We start from the raw sequence: 6,000 nt of genomic DNA, 5'->3' as shown, positions 1-6,000 counted from the left end.
AAAAAATAAATAAAATAAAATTCAAAAATTCAAAAAAAAAAAAAAAAAAAAAAGAAAAGACAGGAGAGCCATCTGGAGGAGGATAGATTGTGGGAACATTCAGTAGCTAAGCAAGCCTTCTGAAGAGAGATGCTGTGGACCCTTGATGCTCACGTCAGTGGGAGTAACATTAAAACATTTTTCAGTGATTCTAGTGCCAGAGATGAATGAATTCAGACTCGGACCTTGCAAGGGCACCAGCAAGGTTAATTAATATAAGCTACATTGTTAAGGAAACGTATCTATTGAAAAATGAAAACTACAGCCTTGACTTTCAATAACATCATTAAGAGAGCCAAAGATGAAGGTTGTGTTCATATTCGTATTATGTAGAAATAGAATGGTTGTCAGGGGCGTAGGTGGAGTGTTCTCAAAAGGATTAAAATGTGACAGGACTGCAAAGGTAGGCAAGAATAACACAGTTCTTTTTTTCTTTTTTTTTTGCTTTGGAATTGGGCCAAGATGGCCAACAAAAGCCAGACTTGCAACAGGCCTGAGCTGTAATGCACAGCTGTGCATCTTATTGCCTAGTGCAGTCCTTAACCTGTACATTTGCATCACCCAGGAAACTTTCAAAACTCCTGGGACCAATGGCTTGGGGTGGGCCCAGAATGTGGTGCTTTTGATGCTCCCAGGTGATTCCAGTGAGCAGCCCAGGCTGAGAACCACTGCCATGAAGTTTCAATAAAAACGTACACCAAGCCCTCAAATTCATTATCCAGCTGGGAAAGGTTAAAGCTTTCGCAACTGAAATCCCCCATTCACTGTGAAAGGGAGTCCTAAAATATTCCTGAAAATAGAACATGTGTTCACTATAGGACTAAGATGATACCCAGGAAGCGTATGGAAATGAAGAGATATAATTGCTCAGTGTCACAGGTAAAGTCTCTTTCAATCCAGGTGTAGCTGAGAACATGTGTGTCAGGCACCAGATGTCTTGAATATTCGGGGGAAAGTTCTGAGGCCAATACAAAAAGATGAGAATGAATATTGAAGAACTGAAAATGAAAATATTAGGAGACAGTTAATACTTTTAACTGAGAAACAAAGAGCCAAAGGAAACAAAAAGGGGCTAGTCAGAAAAAGGGATGTTTATGTCAGCAGATACTACAATATGATGAATCCAATCAGACATGTGAACACCATTTCTTCATTGCTTTAAAAAAACTTTAAATGAAATATTATGAGAAAAAACCAGAACAATAAAAGTGAGAATACTTAAAAACAAGGCTCCTTATGTAGACCAATATTATACATAAGTACTAAGGGAATTTTAGACATAGATCTGTCCCTGTCTTAGCCAGGTTGTTATCTTTAATTCAGTTATCATTTAGAGTGAAATATAGTACAGGATGCTGAAAAGGGGACTCCCCTATGAGCTAGTCTCTTCCTAGAAATCCACAGCAGTATCTGTGTCCACAGGGTCCCCATCGTCTTTTTTCTTAATTTTTTTCATCATCTGCTTTTTACCCAGTACTACAGCCATTCCATAGCCCCCGTGCCTGCAAGCACATTCGCGCTAATAGATGTTACGCTCACTCAGAAAGAATTATAATGATACGTAATACGATGTTAAGAAGCTAAATTATCAGACTAAGTGAATCTTCCAGTATATTTTAAAACATTCTACTCAGACTCCAGTGGCTGTATTATAAATGTATATTAGTTTTATATACACATGTAAATGCAGGTATGGATTGGTACAGATCTCTTTAAAGAGATGGGAGTGGCTCTCATTTATCCACATCGGCATTATCCACTTTAGGTGTTTTTCATCCAAACTCATTTCTCCCATTCTGGTTTCCCTACACAAGACTCTCAACCCTCTGTTGATCCCTTCTGTCTCTAGTCCAAGTTGATTCCCTTTTCCAGGCAACCTCTGTCCTTGATAACATTTAGTGCAGTTAGGGAGTTTGTTGACAATGTATCAGAGTCTGTAATATTATTTGCTGAACCTCATGGGGAGTCTTCTAAGGAGGAGGAAGTTGACCAGGGTCAAGACAAAATGATGGCAGTTAACGCTCAGAGTGACCATCTTAGGAGGTCTTAACAGTGGCAGAGCAGGAGCGACAGATCTGTTGTGAGAAACTTTGGCTTATTCTATGCACAAGACTCCTATTAAGAGAACATAGCCAGGGTAGGTTTATCTGTCAGTCAATAACTAACTAGGAAAGCTCTGAGGAAGACACAGTGGATGCAGGAAGTAATGTATACAAGCAGGTTGGCTAGAAACGAGATCCACTTCTTATCACAGCATCTTTGGTTGTTCCATCCCCTGCTGGTGTTCTTAAAGAGAATAATTGAACTAGTAACTTCTATAGGTTTTAAAGTTAATTTTTTTTTTTTTTTTTTTTAGTTTCTGTGGGTAGCACCTCTCTACGTATAATGTGATCATATAATGCTATCATGTTTTAAGTGCCAACAATTGGTAACTCCTGACTTTATAAAATCCAGTGGTAAAGAATACAGATAGCTTTCCTCAGGTCTTTCAGTGCTTTTCTTTAAAGTGTCAAACTCAGGAAAGGACAAGGGCTGCACAGGTAGGATTAACTTCCACAAGGGAGAGGAAGTACATGATTTCTTCTGCATCATTTTGGGATAAAGCCACAGGAAGAGGTCACCCAAACCAGAAAGCCCAAGCTCTCTTGAAACTGTTGATCTCATGATTTAAATCAAGGCTCAGACTCCTATGTAAGCCTGATGGAGACTTGCTTTATTGGATCTTAGATGACTATTCCATTCTCTGTTAGCCCTCTATGAGTGAACTTCCCCAAAAAACTGTTTCATCCTAATTTCACAGTATCTCTAATTGAGCCTCCATAGCAAGCATGTCCCGTCTTTTCAGCAGATGGCTTTTGTCAGCAGGGAGCCTAAAAGCCAATTGTCATAAAAAATAACACGAGGATGGGGGAGGGGGAACTTGCTTTGACAAACATCTCCCAGTTTTCCTGTAGTGAAAAGTTTCTCATCACATAAAACTGTCTGAAGGCTGCAACTGAACCAGAACTTTAATAAATGTTTATCCTTTAGAAGGATTCTTTCCAAGGATCATAGATTTTAAAGCTGGAAGGAACCTTAGCCGTCCTCAGCAAGTTGCAGAGGAGCGTATATGGTATAATTTTGAGAAAAGTGAGTCCAAAGAGAAGTGCTTTGTGTCAGGTCACACAGTGGGTATTAGCAGTAGACCCGGGGTTAAACAGAGCCCAGGCCCCCTGCCTGCTGGCCCCTGTGATTCTGAGTCTCATTTCTCCCCTTCATGACAAAAACTGTATTTGGTTGTGATTCTGTGTGCTGTCCTTGAAAAAAGTCACTGTTTTCACTGAATAAGTAATTACCACTTATTGAGTGGCTACTGTATACTTTCCTCTTTATTTATTTATTTTTTTCATTTCAAACAAGCTTTTATTTTCAATGTGAACAATACTGTTAAATTTATCTCTAAAAGGTAAGAGTAAAGTCAGACGTCAGTTAATATCATTCTGGGGTGTTGAACTTTGAAACAAAATTGTTATTTTGGGCTAGTGAAAACTAGACTATCCATGAAGAACAAATTCATCTTTTCTTTTGCTGTCCATTTCTTTTTATGCCTTCCAACTGTATTCTCCAGAGCTGCCCTCTGCTGAGACCATGTCCATTTTAAGTCCTTCTTCTGGTTTTTCACGTCCACCCTCTTCCTCTTCATCAGCGTTTTCATATTGATATCCACTCTCTCCTTTAGAACCATACGGACTTTGGGATCATAAGTCGGCGGAAGAAAATCCCAATTTAAAATCAGCAGCAGAATCTAGTACCCTGCCCTCAGTAGGGTCGTCCTCCTCTTCTCCTTGGTCCACGTAAATCTCATCCTCTCCCTCATCTCTCCGCGTCCTCGTCCTCTTCATCCTCCGCCTCCTCATTCTCCTCCACTCTCTCCTCCTCTTCTTCTGCCTCTTCCTACTCTCCTACCGGCTGTACATCCCAGTACTCCTTGACTATGGGCTGAGTGCCCTCCTTTGCCCGAAGAGTTCGCACTACCACCTGGAAATCCCTAGGGGCTGCGTCTCTGCCGACCCTGGCACGCCATTCGGCAGGCACCACTCCTCCCCTGGCCGATCCAGGGTCGTGGCCCATCCCGCTATACCTGCTCTGTTCTGACCACTGGTGGCTGGGCCTCGCTTCTCTGTGCCAGACGTGGCAGGAGAGGTGCACCAGTCAGTGCCTCAACCAGAGAAGTGATCTGGCTGCTAGACCAAGTTGGCAAAGATTTTCCTCTTTTTTCTAAAAAAAATCCTGTGAAATAAAACCTATTTTATAAATGAGGAAGGGAAGGCTTACAGAGTTTAAGAATTCGTGCAGAGCCACACCATGACAAGCCAGGATTCAAACCCAGGGCTGTATGTGCCTCTGTCTGGTACCCTTTCCTGCTATGCTGAACTGTCTCTCTTTGTGTAATTTACTTTCTCAGTAACTACAGTATTGCAATCCGAAGAGACAGTCTTTTCGATATGACAAGGGATAGCAATAGCTCCTTTGTCTTTAAAAGTCTTTAGAGAAATTATCTAGAACAATACAGGAGTACCTAGTTGGAGATATTGCAGGTTCGGTTCCAGGCCACTGCAATAAAGCAAATATCACAATAAATCGAGTCACATGAATTTTTTGGTTTCCCAGGGCATATAAAAGTTATGTTTACATTATAGTGTAGCCTGTTAAGTGTCCAATAGTATTATGTCTAATAAAACAATGTTCAGATCTTAATTTAAAAATACTTAATATTGCTAAAAAATGCTAACCATCATCTGAGCCTTCATTGAGTCGTTATCGGTTTGCAATAGTAGCATCAAAGATCACTGATCACCATAACAAATATAATAATAATGAAAAAAATTGAAATACTGCAAGAATTAACCACAATGTGACACAGAGACATAAAGTGAGCAAACGCTGTTGGAAAAATGGCGCCAACAGACTTGGTCGATGCGGGGTTGCCACAGATCTTCAATTTGTAAAAAAAAAACAAACAAAAAACCAAAATATCTGTGAAGCACAATTAAGTGAAGCACAATAAAATGAGGTCTGCCTGTTTTGGTTCATTTTATAATGAAGGCTTGGTGTTCATTAAGACAGTTTAATAACTCTTTATATACTGACCTAGAAAGATGTCCATATTAAATTAAATGAAGAAAGTAAATTGCAAAACTGTATATGGTATAATCCCATTGATTGGTTGGACATGCACTGTTAATATATGTGTATATAGATATATGTGCACAGAGAATGTCTGGAAAGACACACACCAAACTCTTTAAAATGGTTCATGCTGATGAGTGGGATTGGGGGCCAGCTGGTTAAACAGAGAATTAGGGGACTATTTCTGTATCATTTTAATTTTTTTTATAACCAAGGTATATTATTTTAAAAAACCAATTTTTTTAAAATTAGACTTTATAAACCCTTTACAACAGTTAAACCTTTTTTAATAACTAGAAATTATAATCAAAGTCATTATCACTGCTCTAAACACATAAAGGGTAGTCAATCAGGAAATAGTATGGGTTTTTTTCTGTTGTCGTGAAAACATTTGTAAAGTACTGACAGCAAAGACCAGTGTCAATTCTCTCCTTCACGAGACCAAAAGTCCTAAAACTAATCTCGACCCCAAATGAAAGTCATTTGTAGCTTACGGAATATTATAAAATCATGGGGTTTAACGTTTTACTTTGAACTACAAATGCATCATTCGTTCGCCACCTTTTCCCATCTTGTATTTGTTCTCCAGGTTTTTTTTTTTTACTTCTCAAGAGCGCTCCTCCATCACTGCATGTTTCTTTCATGTTTTTTGATAATAGCCTGTTTTTTCCTAGACATCGAATAGATATTTTTTTCTTTAGGAATTAGTTCTGTTGTTACCAGGCATAAAGTCTTTAGGGATGAGTTCAGTTGTTAACCAGTTTTCACATAATTGTTTTTACAAATCTATCC

The 6,000-nt window shown here is 39.1% G+C and overlaps 1 protein-coding gene across 1 annotated transcript in view; it reads left to right on the top strand.

The window, feature by feature from the left end:
* STMND1 (stathmin domain containing 1) overlaps positions 1 to 6,000 on the top strand; it is a 32,672-nt gene that overhangs the window by 24,908 nt on the left and 1,764 nt on the right. The gene's annotated exons all lie outside the window — the stretch shown is intronic.

The sequence above is a fragment of the Physeter macrocephalus genome, chromosome 18, assembly GCF_002837175.3.
Source record: "Physeter macrocephalus isolate SW-GA chromosome 18, ASM283717v5, whole genome shotgun sequence".
Taxonomy (NCBI): Eukaryota; Metazoa; Chordata; class Mammalia; order Artiodactyla; family Physeteridae; genus Physeter; species Physeter macrocephalus.
This window is presented reverse-complemented; position numbering and strand designations above follow the sequence as displayed.